At 33.6% G+C, this 23,882-nt stretch overlaps 1 long non-coding RNA gene and 1 pseudogene across 1 annotated transcript; both read right to left on the bottom strand.

Annotated features, from left to right (window-relative positions):
• Positions 1 to 2,316: 2,316 nt before the first annotated feature.
• LOC126897488 (uncharacterized) lies at positions 2,317 to 5,085 on the bottom strand (annotated as a pseudogene).
• A 9,375-nt stretch (positions 5,086 to 14,460) lies between these two features.
• On the bottom strand, positions 14,461 to 22,696 carry LOC126899120 (uncharacterized). Its single transcript, XR_007702485.1, has 2 exons — positions 22,599 to 22,696; positions 14,461 to 15,577 (listed from the first exon to the last, which is right to left on the bottom strand). It is a non-coding gene; the product is annotated as an uncharacterized LOC126899120 (long non-coding RNA).
• Between the last annotated feature and the right edge of the window lie 1,186 nt (positions 22,697 to 23,882).

Below are 23,882 nucleotides of genomic sequence, written 5' to 3' on the forward strand. Positions count from 1 at the left end.
GGTGCATACACCAGGACTGTGCACACCCATCATCCCATAAGCTACGGGTTCATGTTGAAAACATCGGACGATGTGCCCTCCGAGCTCCTCGAACGCTATGGTATACCACAATCACCGGTGATATATCGTGGGTCCGAGGATCACGAAGAGGTCGCCAAGGCATTTGTGATGGCTGCAACTGAAGTGACGCGCAACATTTCTAAATTGTTGCGCAAAACTAACGTTTTTATCTGAATGTCTGTCGATGATGTGCGCAGGCACGGGGAGAAAGTGATATGCGACTTGTGCCGCACGGCATTCTAGGATTCCAACCCCAAAGTCGCAGACCACTGTCATTTATCGGGCCGATTCAGACAGATGTTGTGCAATGCATGTAACCTGAAAGTAAAGACGGTCAACTTTGTGCCATGCTTCTTGTACAATCTTTCAGGTTACGACGCGCATTTCATAGTCACTGAATTGGGGTACGACGACCAAAGGATTTCGGTCATATCTAATTCCGAGGAGAAGTATATTTCGGTCACGAAACACTTCTCCATACGGTTCGTCGATACCTTCCGATTCATGGCCTCCTCCCTGTCCACCTTGGCCAATAATTTAATGACGCCCGACTTCGTTAAATTCCGGGAGACGGCCAAGGTGTTCCGCCTGGATGACATGCCGTTGGTGACGCGTAAGGGCGTAAAAGGAGTGAGTGCAATATTGATGACGACGACTATAGACATGCCACGGAGGTGTGGAACCGTTTCGACTGCTCGGCGAGTATAGCGACCTATATCTTAAGATCGATGTGTTGTTGTTGGCTGATGTGTTTGAGAACTTCCGCGACATCTGTACTTCAACATACAATTTGGGCCCGGCGCACTATTACACCGTGCCTGGTTTTAGCTTCGATTGTATGTTGAAGTACACCAGGATGAAGTTGGAGCTCTTGAACGTCNAAATACACCAGGATGAAGCTGGAGCTCTTGAACGACTACGACATGCTACTGATGGTGGAACAGGGCATTCGTGGTGGGCTAGTGCAGGCCGTCAAGCACTATGCAAAGGCCAACAATCCTAAGACACGCGATTACGATCCGTTAAAACCAGAATCATGGATCGTGTACCAAGATTGTAAGTAATTTATACGTATATATATAAACGCGCAATAATTGAATGGTGGTTTAAAAACGTTTAATGTTTTTAAAGGCAATAACCTTTACGGGTGAGCTATGAGTCAGCCCATGCCGTACGGTGGCTTCCGGTGGTATAAAGGAGCAGACCCTCTGGCTGACCTCCAATCGTTGTCGGACACTGGTAATACAGGGCGTATATATGAAGTGGACGTATCGTATCCACAAGAGCTGCATGACGAGCACAACGACTTGCCGTTATTGCCTGTCAACGATGTATCGCCGGGTTCCAAAGAGACCAAACTCATGGCCACTTTTAAACCCAAACAGCAGTACGTTGTACACTATGTCAACTTAAAACAGGCAATCGCACACGGACTGCAAGTCGATAAACTATGTATAATTTACCTATAAACTATAAACGATGATACTAATATAAATATTTGTACTGTAGGTGCACTGCGTTTTAGAGTTTCAACAAAGTGCTTGATTGAAACCATACATTGAGTTGAACACTGAAATGCGGAAAAGGGCAGCAAATGTACCACCACCGGAAGACCTATAGTTAAGTTATTATCTTTGTAAAAAAAAAGTATCGCAAAGAATTGAAAATATTTTTTGTAAATATACATGTATATAAGTAGCTTTAAAACATTTTTTTTAATGTAACATAATGTAGTAAGAAATTGTATTTTTTCTAAAAAATATATGTATATTCGTGTACATATCTGTAAATATATATATATATATTTATATACTACAACGTTTTTTTTCTCTTCTGTACAGTACAATAGTTGTACGTGTAAGTATGCCATAATATTTATGCTATAGTTACGTAATGAGATGTCACATTTTGATGCTAAGGTATAAAGTATTATCCATCGAAACTCTATGAATATCCTACGGTATTTTACATGCATATGATATCATACAGTTAGGTTTTTGACCATGTTTTAACCTTTTTGAAGAATTAAGAAGAAGAAAAATTATTTGAGTTTTATAGATACATAGTTTTTTTATATGATGTTATTAGAGAAATAAAATCCTAGATAATAATCATTATTTTAAACATTATTCTTTTAACGTATTTATAGTTTTTGTATCCATTAATATTTTAATTAGAAATTACATTAAAAATTAGATTTTCACTATGTCTCTGTATAAGTATGTATTAATAATTAAAAATCACTATTTTGTGAATGCAACTTACGTTTATTTATTTTATAAATTATACACATGTTTTAGATACATGTCGTTTTACGACGGATAGCTATTACTAACAACTACTGTTGGTATTACTTGGTTGTTTGTACTTAATGGTATGATTGTTTCCGACTGTATATTTACATCTGTTGGATCATCGGCCAGCGACCCAAAAAATGTCGAGCATACGTTTTCTCCATTAGAGGACTGTAAAAAATGATATATATTTATTAAATACAGTCTACTGGATTAGAAAAAAAAAAATGTAACTCACCATTTCTTTAGTAAATTCTTCCAGCATCGCCCCCCGTTGTTCCAACTGCTGACTCGCAAATTATTTTATTTAGCTTATGTAGCTCAGATCGCTATTGGGTAAACTGTTTCTAATCGTATAATCTGATACCGCATTGATCAACATACATTTGTTTTCCATACTTCATACTGTGATTTCATATATTGAGCCACCTGTTCCAACTGTTGTAGAACCAATGGCTGAATTACAGTCATCTTTTGATTGATAGCCTCGAAGATACAACATTCCAAAGCGCTAAGTTTTAAAATGTCTGTTCGGGTGAGTAACACTTGGCATTCATCTTGTGCTTGTGATTCAAAGACTAGCGAAGACTCTCATTGAAACGTAGTCTTTGAGAGTGTGACGTATTCATCCTTGAGTAAAATAATCCTTTGTCTTGATTCCGGGTCGAGAATTAGCGACAGAATATTACCCATCAACGTATCAATCCGTTATAAGTATGTAACGGGTTGACGATAGTAAACGAATAGTTACGTTAAATCGATCTTTTGGATCCAATCCTATCTGAACGAATTTACGAGGATTGAAATTCAAAACGTAATCAGTGCAATCGATTAATTCACTGTGAGGTTTGGGTTTAACAAATGTTTGTTTGTTATAGAATTTAGCAATTGTAGCGAGAGAACCAGCCATTCGTAAAGCATAAAAATATCGACTTAACACATTACCAACAAGTTAAAGCAACGTCTGTTTATATAAAAATCGCGATATAGAAAACCACGATGATATTATTAACAAATTTAAACCCAATAGCTATTAATAGTCTAATCGTTACCGATAGATATGTTACAAATAGTTGTAAACACAGGCAGACGGGGTTCAAACAGAATGAACAGCGATTTGAATGAGTTCAGACAGGTTTTAACACGTTCAGACTTGTTTAATCGAGATTATACGAATCCAGGATAAGCTGTTCGGTAAACCGATACAGTGTCCCTACTACTTTTATAAATAGCCTACTACATACCATGCATAGTACAACGTGCTACAATTATAATAGCGTATACTAAATTTGCTGTATATATTTACATTTATTAATATTTATATATTATGTACAGCGGAGTAAAAATATTTCTTCGGTGCGGACGACGACAACGTCCGTTACAGACGTCCAAAAGTACCGTCGCGATGCATACCGTGTTTTATACGACGTTACTATGATAGAAAACCTACATTGGAATAATAAAAAGCCAACGAAAATTACTCTATAGATTCGTGTGATTTATTATTACTTTAATCAATGTACATAAGTTACAACGTGTTATATCTTATGAATACAATTTTACTTCCCACGCTATAAGTATTAAATATATAAATGAATTATAATATTAATTAAATAATTTAAGAGTGCAATTTTTTTATTTTATTATAAGGTTAATTTTTTTTTTCGCGTTTCTGTCTTTTTTTTTCTCGGCGATACGCATTAACGATATCATATTCCAAGGCATTTATTTCGTTACCTTCTTCTTCTTCTTTTTTTTTCTGCTTGATCAAGTGCTCCTTTATGATTTTATTGTAAAAATAAACCACCGCTTTAGAAGAGTCCCTTTCGTATGAGTATCTCGCGGGGATGTAAGTTTTCGAGATTTCGTCGTCCTCTGAGTTGTTGAAAAACGTCCAATATTTTATCGCAAACTCGAGCATTTTTTCGAAATATCTAGTCGGGGTCACTCCCAACACCGTAATATTGAATATTTTCACATCATTAAACAACAGCTTGTAAACGCCCACTTCGAATTTCTGCAACGACTCGAGCAGAGTATTGTCCTCATACTCTATATTCAAAATAGTGTCGTTCAAGAATGTCTCCAGATCGGAAATGTCCGTATTATGATGTTTCATGAATTTGATGACATAACTCGTTGATGTGCTAATTAGGATCCTCATGTGTTTCGACGAATCCAATGTAATCCTGAACTTGCAATAGTTTACAAACATGTACAGCAGTTTGTACGCCCTGATTTTCGCGGCCATCATATACTGCCTCGTTTCGATAAGGCCGGCGTTTATCGTGTCGAACACGACGTCACTGGGATTGCTAAATATCAGCTCAGACTTTATGAGATTACCGTTAGAATATTTTTCCCAATCAAACGCGTTGGAAAAACAACAGACCGTGAGAAGCGTTACGGCAATCGAACACGACAACAATGTTGATTTCATAGCGGTTAAATTTTTTGACGTCACTTGTAGGATATTCAACGGTCGTTAGACAAAAGAGCTCGAACGATGATATCTAAATGATATCCAACGATTTTGATAGCTCTATATATACACACAAGGGAAAATATAATTGAATAAGTCGAATTTAATGCTAAAAAATTGTTACAAAAATATAAACGAATACAGTGTGTTTAATGCTAAAAAAAAAAAGAGATAAATTTAACGCTAAACAATTATAACGCTGTAATGTTTGCATGGACTTATCGTGGGGCGTTAATTTCTTGAACCACACTAAACTAACAGATTTAAAATCTAAAAAAATTTACCAACAAAATCAATAAGTTGTGTTTGCATTGTCGCTTGCGACTTCAGCGTGTTATGCAAAAGGCGTGTTTAAACGCAAAAAATTAAAATTTTTTTGTAATACAGCTACTATTACTACTACTACTAAAAAAATTAATTTTTCTTCTTCAAATTTATAGGCGCTATTGAGAAACACCCCCATAACGAGTGACAAAAAAAAAATCAAGATTTTGCGGCGTTCGGTGAATTATAAAAAACTACTTGATTCCGAAGGATCATTGACGACGGAACGATCGCACCCCTTACTAAAAATTAATTAAAAGAAGAAAATTAATTCTATATTCTTAATTCTACATTTTTAAATAATACATGTAGTTTAAAAAAAAATAAAAAAACATACATTTAAAGCACATCGAACTAAAAAGTTAAAAATAATATTTAAAATGAGCTTAAAATAATTATGAATGAAAAATACTAGTATTAATGTGATAAAAGCGTCGTGCGCCAATATAAGAAATATATGGCACAAAGCACCCTTTTATCACAATAATATTAGTGTTTTTCGTTCATTATTGTTTTAATTTTAATTTTAAAAATTAATTATCTTTAACTTTTTAGTTCGATGTATTTTGAAAACGTATTTTTTTTTGTCTGTTACCACTTTTTCTCAGGTCTCATCGAACCGATTTCTTTCAATGATATGTCAAAAGATCACAAATCGTTTCTAGTCGAAGACATTACCCTCAAATATTGAAAAAATTTCCCTCGTTCCCCGTAAACGGGGGAAATCCCCAAAAATATTACAAATTTAGAAATTCCTACGTTTCGACATTTTTTCAATTTTTTTGACGTAAAATTGCCATAACTTTAATAAAAATAACCAAATCATTATAATTTTTTTTATAGAAAAAAAAAAATTTTACCACTGGACTTGTCTTCATATTTTTCACTATGAACATCAAGGTTACAGAAAAACGTACGATTTTCGTGAAAATATTTTCGATTTTATATTTTTAAATTTAAATTGCTACAACTTTTGGGAAAGTTTCTGATACCCCTTTTTCTCAGCTCTCACCGAACCGATTTTTTTCAATGATACGTCAAAGATCACAAGACGTATCTAGTCGAAGACATTACCCTCAAATATTGAAAAAATTCCCCTAGTTCCCTGTAAATGAGGGAAACCTCCAAAAAAATGACAAATTATAAAATTCCTAATTCTTTCAATTATTTTTACTAAAAACTGCCATAACTTTTTTAAAAATCAACAAATTAATATAATATTTTTTTTATAGATGATTGATGTTTTTACCTATCTTTTGCTATATTTTTATCATTAAATTAACCCCTTACCTGCCCACAAGGGGGATTTAAAATGACAACTTTTTCACAAAAAATTAACTTTTGAAAGTGTTCCTGAAAGACTGACACTTTTATATATATATATTACTATGCTATTACTTATTGAAAAGTGTATGGATCAATACAGTTTTTTTATGAGAAATAATATTTATATCCCTCTTTCATTCGACATACTTTATCTTAATCAGGATATAAATAAGGAAATAGGCAATCATTTAGCTTTTGGAATAATCCACCAATTTTTTAAAATTAAACACTATCTAAAGATTTGTATGGAATTTTTTTTTACTATGGTGATTTGAATCACTGTCAGATCCCGCAGGGTAATCCGCAAGGATTACGGACCTAAAAACCCTGCGGACCCTAGTTATTACAGTGGGGGTGGCAACACGTACCACTGCTCTTAGCTGGTCATGACTTTGGTTAGTTGGGATCGGAAGGCCTGGGCATACCTGCTTGCTAACAGCAAATAGGTCCCCCTAACACAGCCATACCAAGTAAAAGGGTTGCTAACTTGTCACAAGGTAGTTAGCCGAAAGGTAAAGTGACCATTGGGATCCTCTATGGCACCTGGCGCACCATAAAGTATACAGCCTTATCACAGTATTAAAAACCTAAGGGCAAGGGTCAAGAACCTCCATGTAAGAAAACTCATTGGGTACCGACCTACAGGGACGTGGTAACCGATGATAAAAAAGTGGCTCTGGTCCTCGCAGGCTACCCCACTAACAAGTTGACCACAGAGCAGGGGCTACTCATTGAGTCTTGTGTTGGAGACTTGATACTGTCGGGTACTGATGGAACCGACGTACCAAGGTTTGAAGACACCAGACTCACTGATGGAGCACTTGTGATCAGTGCAGCCCAAGAGAGCTCTCTTAAGTGGCTCACTGACNCCAGGTCCCTCATAGGACCCGACCGCCTGGAGAGGTGGGTGGCCCGGACACACGGTGAGATGTCTTACCGTCTCACGCAAGTGTTGTCCGGCCACGGCTGCTTCAACGAATACCTTCACGGTATTCGGAGGGCAGCCGCGCCGACGTGCGACCACTGCCAGGATCGCCCGGGAGAGGCAGACAACGCTCTGCATACCCTCTTCCGGTGTGAGGCGTGGGCCCAGGAACGGGACTTGCTGGAGTCCCGTCTAGAGTCCACGATCCGCGTCGGTTCCTTGGTGGACCTGATGTTGGGAAGCCGGGAGGCGTGGAGGCTCGTCCAGGCGTTCGCCGAATCCGTCCTGAAAAGGAAGGAGGAAGCCGAACGCCTGAGACAGAGGCAGCCGCGCCGCCCGGTACAGGAGGACCTAAGGCGCTGGTTTAGGCCGGCGCCTTAGGTATTCGTGTTTATGTGTTTACGTGTTTTGTGAGTTATTTATGCCCCCTTCGCAAAGTCCTGCCCCCACCTCCACGTGGTGCAACCCGGGCAACGGATCCCGCCTTTTTGGGATTCGGATAACGGGGGAGGCCATACCACGTTGTGAATCAGATCTTGATTAATTTCGGACTGATTCACAACGTGGTGGTGTGAGTTATAGAGACGGCGTGGGCCGCCCTGAGGCAATACCTAACGGTAATTCCGGGGCGGCCCACATTTAGGCCGGTTGTGTGAAAAAAAAAAAAAAAAGACTCACTGATGGAGCACTTGTGATCAGTGCAGCCCAAGAGAGCTCTCTTAAGTGGCTCACTGACCATGTCAACTTGATAAAACCTTGGGACGGTGCAGAACTCCATTTGGAAGCCTACAACCCGATCAAGTATAAACGGATGGTCACTCACATACCAGGGCTGCCAAAAGAGTCCAAGAAGATCTTGGAAATTTTGGCAAAACAAAACCCAGGGCTGAACACGGCGATCTGGAAAGTCCACCATGAGACAGAGGTTGGCCCGAAAGGACAAACTTTGTTCCTAAGTGTGGACGAAAACAGCATGGTCAAACTGGAGGAACTGAAGCGCAGTCCATATTTTGGAATGGGCAGAGTTTGCTTCACAGATTATGTTGCCAAGCAGTCACCAGCCCGGAAGGATGTGAAAAAATCCACACCTCAAAAATCTGGGAAGAGGAAGGCTGAGGAACAAACGGACACACTTCACTCCTGCCTCGAAAGGGAAGGGAGGAAGTGTGTTACGTACGAGAAAGGGATCCAGGAAACCGCCACCCTAAATAACGGCCACAGCTGAAGGGAACCTCTCCACGGATCCAAAAGGAAATGTGGAGAGCGAACCTAAGGCATTGTCGCCACCCGAGGACGGTGGGGGGACACCACCCATAGGGGGGCTGTGTGACACAGGGACTGTTTCAGACACTTGTATCACACCCAGTACAGCGTGCTTTCTCAAGCGTCAACATCAGTTTTTCTGAATGGCTGACAATAGAATTCAATTTACGCAAATAAACCTGCATCACAGTAAAGGGGCCAGCAGTGTATTACTAAGGACCCTAACTGAGAGGCATACAATACCCTTACAAATAGCACTTATTCAGGAACCATGGATAAATGGTGACCAGATTAAGGGCCAAAATCTAAGGAATCTTAAACTGTTTCATAAACAAGCAGATAAACCAAGAACTTGCATTTTGGTTAATAATAAAGTTAAAGTCAGCCTGATACTTAATCTATCAAATNCCAGCCTGATACTTAATCTATCAAGTGCAGACTTGACTATTATTAGAGTAACACTAAATGATGGTAAAAATATCATAGTAGCTTCAGGATACTTACCATATGAGGTCACAGACCCAGGTAGGGACCTAACTATGCTCTTTAATTATTGCAAAAATGAAAAATTAGAACTAATCCTAGGTATGGATGCTAATGCACACCACACTATTTGGGGGAGCAGTAACATCAACCAAAGAGGAGAGGTTATAATGGTGCTATTGCTGACTACAGACCTAAGTATACTGAACAGAGGTAGTGAACCTACTATTGTTATCAGGAACAAGCAGGAAGTCATTGATCTGACAGTTTGTTCAAAAGGGTTACTTCAAAAGATAAAAGGGTGGAAACTGTCCTCCAAACCTTCTCTTTCTGATCATAGGCTCTTACGATTCACTTTGGAAATTAACAAAGTTGAGACGGAGTACTATAGAAACCCGAAAAGAACAAACTGGGACAACTACAGGGCAGATCTTTCCCGTGACCTGAATAACCTACAGTTTAGATTGGGGTCAAGACAGAGTACTGAAAGGGCTGTAAATATGCTACTGGAATCCATTGTCTCGGCTTACAAAGAAAACTGTCCTTTAATAGAAAGGAAAGGTACAGGGCAGGGTGTAGCTTGATAGAATGCTAATCNAGGTACAGGGCAGGGTGTAGCTTGGTGGAATGCTAACCTGTCTAAATTAAGAAAGAGTTCACGTAAGCTCTTAAATAAAGCAATGAAATCAGGTTTGGAACAACACTGGGAATCCTATAAGGACGCCCAAAGGAACTACAAATCTGCATTGAAAAAGTCCAAAAGAGAAAGCTGGAAGAAGTTCTGTGGGGATATACAACAACTCCCTATAGCAACTAGACTTCTGCGATCACTAAGGAATGGACCAAACAAAACTGTCGAGGCAATACGACTGCCAGACGGAATGTTCAAAAATAACGATAATGAACAATTATCACATTTGATGAACACACATTTTCCTGACTCTGGAATTAACAACAAAGAACAGGAACATGATGCACAGGACAAACGTGTGACCTGCGCTGATTAGAGACTAACCAGGAAAGTGATAACCCCAAGTGGAATAAGATGGACAATAAAAACCTTTGGCAGTTTTAAAGCTGCAGGCTGTGACGAAATTTTCCCTACACTTCAGCAAGAAGGGTTAGTTAAAAGTGCTCTTTTATGATTTTATTGTAAAAATAATTCACCGCTTCAGAAGAGTCCCTTTCGTATGAGTATCTCGCGGGGATGTAAGTTTTCAAAATTTCTTCGTCCTCTGAGTTGTTGAAAAACGTCCACCATTTTATCGCTAACCCGAGCATTTCTTCGAAATGTCTAGCCGGGGTCACCCCCAACACCGTCATATTGAATATTGTCACGTCGTTAAACAACAACTCGTAAACGCCATTTTCGAATTTCTGCAACGAATTGAGCAGAGTATTGTCCTCATACTCTATATTCAAAATAGTGTCGTTCAAGAGTGTCTCCAGATCGGAAATGTCCGTATCATGATGTTTCATGAATTTGATGACGTAACTTGTTGATACGCTAATTAGGATCCTCATTTCATTCGACGAATCAAATGGAAGCCTGAATTTGCAATAGTTTACAAACATATACAGCAGTTTGTATGCACTGATTTTCGCAGCCATCATATACTGCCTCAATTCGATAAAGCCGTCATTTATCGTGCCGAATACGACGTTAATGGGATCGCTGAATATCAGCTCAGACTTTATGAGTTTGCTGTTGTGATATTTTTCCCAATCAAACGCGTTGGACAAACTACAGACCGTGAGAAGCGTTACGGCGATTGAACACGACAACAATGTTGATTTCATCGCGGTTAAATTTTTTGACGTCACTTGTAGGATATTCAACGGTCGTTAGACAAAAAAGCTCAAACGATGATATCTAAATGATATCCAACGATTTTGATAGCTATATATATATATACACACAAGGGAAAATATAATTGAATACAGCGTGTTTAATGCTAAAAAAAAAAATATTACAGCAATAAATTTAACAATAAAAAATTATAATGCTGTAATGTTTGCATGGATTATCGTGGCGCGTTTATTTTTTAAACCACACTAAACAAACAGATGAAAAATTTATCAATAAAATCAATAAGTTGTGTTTGCATTGTCGCTTGCGACTTCAGCGAGTTATGCAAAAGGCGTGTTTAAACGCAAAAAATTAAAATTTTTTTGTAATACAGCAAAATCCTACAGACCAATAAGTCTTACTTCTTTTCTTCTTAAGACTATGGAGAAACTTATTGATAGGTACATAAAGGAGGGGCCTCTTAAGGAGAACCCTTTACATGAAAACCAACATGCGTATCAAACGGGGAAATCTACTGATACAGTTCTACGCTGCTTAACCACTAAGATAGTGAAAGTTGTAGAGAATGAAATGTATGCAGTAGGTATATTCCTGGACATCAAAGGGGCTTTTGACAATACTCCCTTCGATGCTATGTGTGAATCTGCACAACAGCATGGAATAGAACCACTTATTACTAAGTGGATAAAAACCATGCTAAAGAACGCTCCATTTTGGGACAGCTTAATGAGACCAAAGTAATCAAGAGTGTTAAACAGGGATACCCACAAGGAGGGGTTCTATCCCTCTTGCTATGGTGTCTAGTATTGGATTCGATTATTAGAGAGTTAATCAAATATTGTTATACACAAGCCTATGCGGATGACTTGGTTATAGCAATGTTGGGTAAATTCCCAGACACTATTATTGACTTAGCACAACAGAGACTTAACACTATACAGATATGGTGTAGTGGGTACAGTCTATCTGTTAATCCAAATAAAGCAGAGGTTGTTATGTTCACTAGAAGGAGAATAGAACTAGACAGTCTTGACACTCTTACTCTGAATGGACAAGAAATTAGCTTAAAATCGGAAGTAAAATACTTAGGTATTATCTTGGATAGTAAGCTAAAATGGAAATCACATATTGAGTCAAGAATCAAAAAAGCAATAATCACAGTGTGGACTTGCAGCAGAGCCTTGGGAAAGACATAGGGTCTTAAAACAAGAGTTATGTATTGGTTGTACACTTCAGTGATTAAACCTATGATATTATACGGTGCCCTAGTTTGTTGGAACAGAACAACACTAGTTACAGCTAGGAAAGAATTTAGTCGTATACAAAGAATGGTTGCCATAGTCATCACTGGAGCATTAAGAACTACACCAACGGTCGCATTAGATTGCCTTCTCTGTATCTAGAGGTGAAAGCTCACGCCAAAGCTACAGCACTAAGATTCCACAACTTAGGTATGTAGACTTTGGAGAGTGATACAACAGAACATGGTAAAATACTAAAAGAGCTGTGCAAAATTTGATANCAAAAAAATGAGCTGTGCAAAATTTGGGACCGATCCGTTAAGGTTAACCCGTGCCTCCGGGCCTATTAAGTTGAGTCGAAGAGTCAAATTTAATAGAAATAACTGATCTATGTCTCATAACTGTTTTTTCTCTTAACATAAAATTATAAAAGTAAAACTCAAGTAAAGGAAATTTTACAAGAAATTCAAAAATAATAACTTCAATGCTGTTTTCTCAATAAATAGCCCACAAAAACACTACATACAGAAAAAAAAAATGTAAAAGTCTTAAAATACGTTACAACTGATTTTGTTGGTTTTTAATTATTTATTTTAATTTTATTTTTTGGAAAACGCATATTCGTTTAAAAAAAGATTCTAGAAGTTTAATTTTTTATGCCAAGTACGATAATTATATTAGATTTATTATTTTATGGACAGTTAATTAATGATTAATTGCAAACNTATTATTTTATGGACAGTTAATTAATGATTAATTACAAACCTAACAGTTTAATTTAATTGTTATTAACAATTTTTAATTTATTTTTTTTTAAATAATAATAACTTTAAAAAAAATATTTTAACAATAATTAAATTATATTATTATAATATATTTTCTGATAATGTACTTTTTTTACAATTAGGAAATTTTTTCCGATAATTACTTACTATTTGTAAAACGTATTGTTTCTGTCCTTCATTTTTAGTTAATATATTAATGTAGTCTTAGATTAATTTAATTCCATGCTAGGCTGTATCATTAAAGACTCGTAATTTACTTATAGTATTTAAAGCATTTATGTAACTGTTGTTCGCACTCCAAAATGATGGATCAATTTTCAAAAAATCAGTGTTCAATAGTTAAATAGTTGTAAATTTGATCGTATCTGACTACCAGTTATTTCGTGGGAATAAATACCAATAAGATAAATAAGAGTTCGTAATACTTTAAAAGACGCTAAAAGTATTGTATATTTGTGATTAAAACGTATCATTTAATATATAATAATAAACAGGTAAAATATATTTATATGTTTACAAATTGTCTGCTGCATTTATACAACACAAATTATGTCAGTTGTCGAAAATAACTCAAATATACTTATCTTTGATAAAAATATAATTGGTACTACCTTAAAGTAATTCAGTAAACCAAAATTGATATATCGATACGACAAAATGTAATAATACAATAAATTTTATTAAATTTGTAATTAATCATTAATTAACTGTCCATAAAATAATAAATCTAATATAATTATCGTACTTGGCATAAAAAATTAAACTTCTATAATCTTTTTTTTAACGAATATGCGTTTTCCAAAAAATAAAATTAAAATAAATAATTAAAAATCAACAAAATCAGTTATAACGTATTTTAAGACTTTTACATGTTTTTTACTGTAAGCAGTGTTTTTGTGGGCTATTTATTGAGAAAACAGCATTGAAGTTATTATTTTTGAATTTCTTCTAAAATTCCCTTTACTTGACTTTTACTTTTATAATTCTAAGGTAAGATAAAAAAAAGTTATGAGACATAGATCAGTTATTTCTATTAAATTTGACTCTTCGTCTTAACTTAATAGGCCCGGAGGCACGGGTTAACCTTAACGGATTGGTCCCAAATTTTGCACAGCTCATTTTTTTGACCATTAAAAAAAAATTAAGGGGTAGCGTAAAAAAAAAAAGACATTCGATTTTTGAGGGCCACCCTAATGATCCAACTATGCCACGTCACCACTGTGCCACGACCCCCCCGTACTGGGTTTTATTTCTCAATCATACACCGAATGCTCGGGTTTCATTCCACCGTACATCTCCCCCCCCAAAAAAAAAACGGTGTACGACGGAGTAAAAATATTTCTGCGGTGCGGACGACGACAACGTCCGTTACAGACGTCCAAAAGTACCGTCGCAATGCATACCGTATTTTATACGACGTTACTATGACAGAAAATCTACATTGGAATAATAAAAAGTCAACGAAAATTACTCTATAGATTCGTGTGATTTATTATTACTTTAATCAATGTACATAAGTTACAACGTGTTATATCTTATGAATACAATTTTACTTCCCACGCTATAAGTATTAAATATACAATGAATTATAATTTTAATTAAACAATTTAAGAGTGAAATTTTTTTATTTAATTATAAGGTTAATTTTTTTTTTCGCGTTTCTGTCTTTTTTTTTCTCGGCGATACGCATTAACGATATCATATTCCAAGGCATTTATTTCGTTACCTTCTTCTTCTTCCTTTTTTTTCTGCTCGATCAAGTGCTCTTTTATGATTTTATTGTAAAAATAATTCACCGCTTCAGAAGTGTCCCTTTCGTATGAGTATCTCGCGGGGATGTAAGTTTTCAAAATTTCTTCGTCCTCTGAGTTGTTGAAAAACGTCCACCATCTTATCGCTAACTCGAGCGATTTTTCGAAATGTCTAGCCGGGGTCACCCCCAACACCGTCATATTGAATATTGTCACGTCGTTAAACAACAACTCGTAAACGCCATTTTCGAATTTCTGCAACGAATTGAGCAGAGTATAGTCCGCGTTCTCAGAATTCAAAATAGTGTCGTCCAAGAGTGTCTCCAGATCGGAAATGTCCGTATTATGATGTTTCATGAATTTGATGACGTAACTCGTTGATGCGCTAATTAGGATCCTCATTTCATTCGACGAATCAAATGGAAGCCTGAATTTGCAATAGCCTACAAACATGTACAGCAGTTTGTACGCCCTGATTTTCGCGGCCATCATATACTGCCTCGTTTCGATAAAGCCGTCATTTATCGTGCCGAATACGACGTTAATGGGATCGCTGAATATCAGCTCAGACTTTATGAGTTCACCGTTGGAATATTTTTCCCAATCAAACGCGTTGGACAAACAACAGACCGTGAGAAGCGTTACGGCGATCGAACACGACAACAATGTTGATTTCATCGCGGTTAAATTTTTTGACGTCACTTGTAGGATATTCAACGGTCGTTAGACAAAAAAGCTCAAACGATGATATCTAAATGATATCCAACGATTTTGATAGCTATATATATATATACACACAAGGGAAAATATAATTGAATACAGCGTGTTTAATGCTAAAAAAAAAAATATTACAGCAATAAATTTAACAATAAAAAATNTAATTGAATACAGCGTGTTTAATGCTAAAAAAAAAAATATTACAGCAATAAATTTAACGATAAAAAATTATAATGCTGTAATGTTTGCATGGATTATCGTGGCGCGTTTATTTTTTAAACCACACTAAACAAACAGATGAAAAATTTACCAACAAAATCAATAAGTTGTGTTTGCATTGTCGCTTGCGACTTCAGCGTGTTATGCCTATGGCGTGTTTAAACACAAAAAATTTAATTTTTTTTGCAATACAGCTACTATTACTACTACTACTAAAAAAATTAATTTTTCTTCTTCAAATTTATAGGCGCTATTGAGAAACACCCCCATAACGAGTGACAAAAAAAAATCAAGATCCCCAATGCTCAAACAATTATAATGCGACCCGGCGGCGTTCGGTGAATTATAAAAAACTACTTGATTCCGAAGGATCATTGACGACGGAACGATCGCCCCTCCTGCTAAAATTAATTAAAAGAAGAAAATTAATTGTATATTCTTAATTCTACATTTTTATTAAAAATGAAAATTTTTAAATAATAAATATAGTTTAAAAAAAATAAAAAACAGGCATTTAAAACACATCGAACTAAAAAGTTAAATATAATATTTAAAATAAGCTTAAAATAATTATGAATGAAAAATACTAGTATTAATGTGATAAAAGCGTCGTGCGCTCAATATACGAAATATATGGCACAAAGCACCCTTTTATCACAATAATATTAGTGTTTTTCGTTCATTATTGTTTTAATTTTAATTTTAAAAATTAATTATCTTTAACTTTTTAGTTCGATGTATTTTGAAAGCGTATTTTTTTTTGTCTGTTACCACTTTTTCTCAGCTCTCACCGAACCGATTTTTTTCAATGATATGTCAAAAGATCACAAATCGTATCTAGTCGAAGACATTACCCTCAAATATTGAAAAAATTTCCCTCGTTCCCCGTAAACGGGGGAAATCCCCAAAAATATTAAAAATTTAGAAATTCCTAATTTTCGACATTTTTGCAATTTTTTTGACGTAAAATTGCCATAACTTTAATAAAAATAACCAAATCGTTATAATTTTTTTTATAGATAAAAAAAAATTTTACCTCTGGACTTCATATTTTTCACTATGAACATCAAGGTTAAAGAAAAACGTACGATTTTCGTGAAAATATTTTCGATTTTATATTTTTAAATTTATATTGCTACAACTTATGGGAAAGTTTCTGTTNTAAATTTATATTGCTACAACTTTTGGGAAAGTTTCTGTTACCCCTTTTTCTCAGCTCTCACCGAACCGATTTTTTTCAATGATACGTCAAAGATCACAAGACGTATCTAGTCGAAGACATTACCCTCAAATATTGAAAAAATTTCCCTCGTTCCCTGTAAATGAGGGAAATCTCCAAAAAAATTGCAAATTATAAAATACCTAATTTTTTCAATTTTTTTACTAAAAACTGCCATAACTTTTTTAAAAATCAACAAATTAATATAATATTTTTTTTTATAGATGCTTGATGTCTTTACCTATCATTTGTTATATTTTTTTCATAAATTTAACCCTTTACCTCCCCACAGGGGGGATTTAAAATGACAACTATTTCAACTTAACTTTTGAAAGTGTTCCGGAAGGTCCGAAATTTTTATATATTTCTTAAATTAAAGCTAATGTAATATACTTTATTATGGAAAAAAAAAAATTCGGACTTTATTTTATCTTCATGGTGAAAACAGACATCAAAGTTAATAAATAAAATACGATTTTTGTAAAAAAATTCTTTTTTATATTTTTAACTTTATAAGGCTATAACTTTTTGAAAAATGTATGGATTAATATAATTCTTTTTTTTATGGATGCATGATGTCTTTAACTATCCTTTGGTACATTTTTTTTACAAATCTGATTCTTTACCTGCCTACAGGGGGGGATTCAAAATGACAACTTCTTCACAAAAAATTTATTTTTTCAACTTAACTTTTGAAAGTGTTGCGGAAAGTCTGATACTTTTATATATATCTTAAATTAAAGCTAATGTAATGTACTTTATTATGGGAAAAAAAATTTCGAATTTTATATTGTCTTCACGGTGAAAATGGCTACCAAATGCTATTATTGTGTGAATATTCTCAATTTTATTTTTTACATTTTTAACTTTATTTTGCTATAACTTATTGAAAAGTGTATTGATCAATATAATATTTTTATGAGAAATAATATTTATATCCCTTTTTCATTCGACGTACTTTATCTTAATAAAGATATTAATAAGGAACTATCAGATCATGTAGCTTTTGGAATAATCCACCATTTTTTTAAAATTAAACATTATCTTAAGATTTGCATCGCAGTGTTTTTTTTTTTGATAGAGATTTTTATTACTGTCAGATATCATTATACTTGATCCAAATATGCTACGTCACCACTGTGCCACGACCCTCCTGTGCTGGGTATTTTAAACTATATTTATTTTATCATATCTCAGGAATATCATTGGGTGGGTCTGATGAAAATTTCTAACCTTAAGTCGTAAAACGCTGGCGTTAGCGAGCGTTTTTCTTGAAAACGGTCGAAATTTTAAAACGCTAAACATACCAACTTCTGTGAAGATGTTAACACATCGCATTGGCGATTCTGTCAAATGCATTTGAAGCGTAAAACGAGTAAACCGTGTGTTGTCATCGAAAAATCGCTGATGCTAATAAATATCGAATTTCTAAAATTGTTGAGCTGTCGCGTATAAACAATGTCAGATTATTTGCATTTCATTGAAAATATCAAGAGAACGACAGCGTCAAACGAGAGTATTACCATGATCATCAAAGTTACAACAATTCGTACAAAAACAACGATGATATCCATTGAAATGCGTAATGGGAAAAATTTACGATACCATGTGAAAGTTACCTACAAATGGAAGGTAAAATGGAAAAACTCTTGGGAATAGCGGGTGACGTCATCATGAATTCAAAAATGTATGATGCAGCTATTCAACGAAATTAGGTTCAAAATGAAGGCAATGAAATGGATAAGGTGAAAAAAGTCAGTGTAATTACAACTATGAAACGTCTCTGTCATATTCACCCAACGACATGGTATGGTGACAACCGGCTGGATGGAAAAATGCAAACAAAATTCACGAAAATCGTAATTTATGGATGACTCCGAATTTGTAGCCTAATGTCCATTGTACACGTGTTTTTTCGAAAAACACTGTCCTATGTTGATAAACTGTATTCAGAGGCTTGTATTGCTTCGATTCAGTACCGAAAATTATGCCTTATGATTCGTGCTACCAAATGAAGCGCAAAAAAGTTAAAGAAAATATTGCATTGATCAAACAGATCAAAGTGAAAATAACAAAAATAAAATGGGTCGTAAAGCATTTCGAACCAAATATAAAAACTGAATTGGGTCTGATGCGTATACGTATGCGAAAGTAAAAAATGGTTGCCATTAGAGTATCAGCATTGGGACACCGCGGTGTACTCTTTATTGCCGAAAACAACTGTTAACACGTGGCCGGTGCGTATGTTCTCTGTTGAAAAACCTAGGTATTTATTGATTGCTATGATTCAGGAAATAATTACAACGAACAGGTTCACGGTGAATTTTATCCCTAAAACCAAATGCGGATTTCGATACACAATGTTTTACGACTCGTAAGCTCAATTCCAAACAATGTATTACGGTTTGTTAAACTCCTCCTTTTTTGGATCGCGTCAACTACAAAGCCATAGGCCTTATAGTTGTAATCGAGTGCTCGAATCAAAAAGATACCGTCAAATCGTCCACTGTAGATTTGCGTCTCGATTTTGAAGGCTCAAAGGAATTTCCTGATAAAACTTTTAAAAAATAAAGTGTAAGCTAAAATATATATTTTGAAAATATTAATAAATACTCAAATTAGATACTTTAGAACTATATTTTTTTTTATTTACGTTTTCAACAATTTTAATTTTGATATATTATGTTGTGATACAGTTCATCGCTCAAATTTAATATTAATCGCAATGTTTATCACAAAATAAAATAATTATCTTAAATTGATATCATAGCATAATCACTGATGTATTTAATACAATGTATATACTTGTTCAGTTTAAGATTAATATCTGTATCATAAATGTAAACACTGTAAATTAATCTACAAAGACAATGTATTAAGTAACAGTATCCATAAGACAAATCAAATGTACCATAACCAATGTAATATATTATCCCTGCTTATAATTTTCGTTTCAATAAAGATGAGAGCCCTAGTGGTCAATTCTTACATTTTGGTGACATATATAGATCATAGATTTCATATAAAAAACCGTAAAAAGCTATACAATGGACTCACTTAGCTCAACTCACTCATTCCATTTTTTAAGTCAAGAATTAAACACAGCAATTGACCACCAGTCTCTCAAATATTCAAAAAGAAGAATTTGTCAGTTTTGTTCATTTCAATTCCGCAGAAAACATTACAAAGTAGGTGACACATTGTCATTCCAATAATTTGGAATTACTTAATCCGAGAAGAGAATGAAAAAGCAATAATAATTAACTTATCTTTACATATATTAAATTCATTAACTGGTTTGTCAGGAGAATTATTAAATGCGTTCGAAGTGCTTGACCAAAGATCGTACCTACGCTTTTTCTTATTACGTTTCATAGTTTGCCGACCAAAGCTCGTGCCTTTGAAACGTGAGACTATTCAAATGATTTACCAAATTTTATAAATTTGATACATGCATTAAATTTCAATACTCATAATAACCCTTTTATTTGATTGTATTGTCATTCTCTAAACCCTCGGACTCCACGACCCCAATAATATTAAACAAACTGAATTATAGTAACCGAAAGTAAGATGATTAAATTTATTCAAGTGCTCAAAAATTCAAATTAATTAATCAATACACCCAATTTTATTTATTTTATTATATCATAACTAAAACCTTACTTTTGGCTCACTATAATTATCGTAAATGTAAGATTATATATTGTATTTACTCTAAAATTGTCATTTTATAAAGCAAAACAGGTGTTTAATAATATGGTATTTTTTGAGCTTATTTTTCCTTTCAAAAGACAAATTATTCGAAATCTCAAATACATAATTATTTTCAAATTGATTGACCTAGAAAACAAAAATTTTTTATATTTTAAATAATTATTATCACTATTATTTCTTAAGAACTACGAAATACAAAAACTATGACACAATTTTATTCATTTTGATTAGCTTGGCAGTTATTAAGTGTTAAAAGCTGCTCTAAAATATTATACCATAAGATAATTATCTCATGATTTGATATGATTAAAAATATAATTAGAAAATATTTATGATTGTGGTGAAACTAACAATTTAGGTATTCTTAAAAATATTTATAATTGACAGTTGATCATCAAATATTTTTCAATTATTTATTTTTATCAAACAATTCATTAATACTAAATATAATAAATAACATAAGAATACAATTTTATGTTATGATAAAATTATACATTAGTATTAATTTAATTAAAAATTAGAAAATCTATGTAAAGTCACAGGTTTACTTAATTTTAATAGTAAAATTTTAAACGTTTTTAGTTTTATTTAAATAATTTTTAATATTATAATATTAAGTAAGAAATAATAAATTACATATAGATTTAATAAAATTAATTTTTGATATGAATATAATTACATCATAATATAATTATTTCAATACTAATACAGTTTTAATATAAACTGTAATTTAAGCCATAACATTATATTTTTTACGTAAAATGTCTTTGTAACTCAATTTTTAGTCTATATTTTTAGTAAAATTTACGTTTAGTTTAATTTTAGTGTATAATGGAAAAATCAAAGATCAAATCTCATCGTATAACAATTACGACAAATAAAAAATTATTGCCCAAAAGTTCCCATTAAAAGGTTCTGTTTTAGCTAATTTTTTATATTTTCAAAGTATGGCAAAAGAACTAATATCTATTAGTCAAATCTTTATTCAAAGCCATTAATACAGGTGCGATCGAAAACTGACTCATAACATTTAAATGTAAAATCGTATAACAAATAAAACATCACCATAAGAAGTGAATTAATTTAAAAATGAAATACTACTGTATCTGATATTTCAATCGCTAATTCATCATAGATCAATTTCTTAAACAAAAAAAGTAAATTATTTATTTCTAAAATTAATCTTTAGTACTAAAACTTCAGATTATAATAAAATTCTTGTTAGAACTACCCGATCGATTTGAGATATAAATAATAATAATTTTGGAAAAACTTTAACTGAAAATACTAAAATAATTATACAAATTAATCAAAATAAATCCATACATAAATATTTTAGTAAAAAAAAAAAAAAATTGAAAATTATTTGATGATCAACCGTCAATACTTAATATTTTCAAGAATGTCATATAGTTTAGCTTACACTTTATATAAAAAAAGCATAAGTTTTTAAGATTAGTGAATAATTTTTTTTTAATTAAAATATACATAAATATCAGCCAAATTGCATAAAAAAAAAAAAATGTTTAAGCTTACCAAAGACCTACTAGACATATACCATATAATGACGTTAATTATGATATCCACGCTATTAGTTTTCTCCTTAAAATTTTAAAACTAAAAAATTTGTATTTTACCGTAAAAATTAAACTATTTTGATAAACTAATCATAATATTTGACCAAAAATTGAATAACAGACGCAATTTTTTAGTTTTTGGTCTAAGTACTAAAAACACGTTGTGCGACCAGTAAAATTTTTTTTAAAAATCTAAAATCTTCACAAAATGACTTCATTAATATATAAAATAAAGTTAAAATGGTACTCATTAAAATTTTGAAGATAGACTTTTTTTGACCCACTCTACACTGTATGTAATTACTAATAATAATATTGACTATGAATTGTCAATACTGTAATGTACGTGAATATTGAAATATCGTAAATCATTAGTTTATTATTATTACTAGGATTAGTACGTACCCACTCTGGAAAATGATATATTTTTTTAAAGTACCAGTACTGCGGCATGGGTAATAGCGCTAAAGTAAAACAAAATACTAGTAGTGTCAAGAGTAGTAAGGGTCACACAACGATATACGGATTTTGATGACGTACGAGAGTCATAGAGTGTGCGGTACAAACACGATTTTAGCCGTTATAACCATATTAGGACAGAATGTCTTCGCTTTTATAGGACATCATGTCACTGTTAGGACACAACTACGTCGTCATCCTTATGACGTCATGGCCTTGTGACGTCATCGTTCTTGACCTTGTCATGATAACCTCTACACTATATCTACTAACGTCTAAAAATTCCATTGAATACGCTCGTCGCCACCACCGCCAACGTTTCGTCGATTTCGAAACGTGAAATTAAATACCCAGAGACATTCACTCCTCCCACATACACACAATAGGTGCCCTGGGAATTTCCGCTGAAATCCGTGTTGGTTTTTCATCTAGTTTTGACAAATTTTTTTTTTTTATTAAGTATATGCGCATTGTTTTTGTCAACACTTAAACGAGACATGTACGCGTTACTTTTGAGCGGACGAGATTTGCTTACTCGCATAAACAAATAATTGACTCGTATAGAAGTAGACCGTATTTATAGGGGGGGGAGACTATAATTAACAATAATAATTTATAATTAATGATAAATAATAACGAATGATCAATTTTTTTTTCATCAAAAAATAAAAAACGTGAACGTCACAGAGACGAGAGAAAAGGCATGTAATGGGTGTAAGTCAAGGCCAGACGATGACAGACGGCAGCGTTTTGAATAGAAAATTAAAATTAAATTTAAAATAGAAAATAAAAAATTATTACTCTATATTGAATACTAATTGTATACAAACAAATAATTAATTTATCTGTCATAACATATACACATTTGTACACTAGCTATTATATATGTATATACATCTTATCTTAAAATAACTATCATGTTATGTTCAATTTAATACAATAAATTGAGAATCACTAAAAGCGCTGACGACAACAACCCATGATGAGGGTAATTAAAAATGATATAAAAAGGCTTAGTTCTACTTGCACATCAGTGAGCGAGCGTACCAGCGAACGGCTCTCTCTCCTTTTTGAAGATCTGAATTGAATTGAAGAATTCAGAATTCTTCTATCTGTTTTATTTTGATCAAACTAGCCGCGACCCCGCATTGTCGTCGGTACATTTTAAAGCGATATCGAATACAATTATTTTGCGTTAACACTTTATTTATTTAAAAGAGACACTATAAA

Source organism: Daktulosphaira vitifoliae, unplaced genomic scaffold, assembly GCF_025091365.1.
Source record: "Daktulosphaira vitifoliae isolate Bord-2020 unplaced genomic scaffold, ASM2509136v1 Scaffold_2, whole genome shotgun sequence".
Lineage (NCBI taxonomy): Eukaryota > Metazoa > Arthropoda > Insecta > Hemiptera > Phylloxeridae > Daktulosphaira > Daktulosphaira vitifoliae.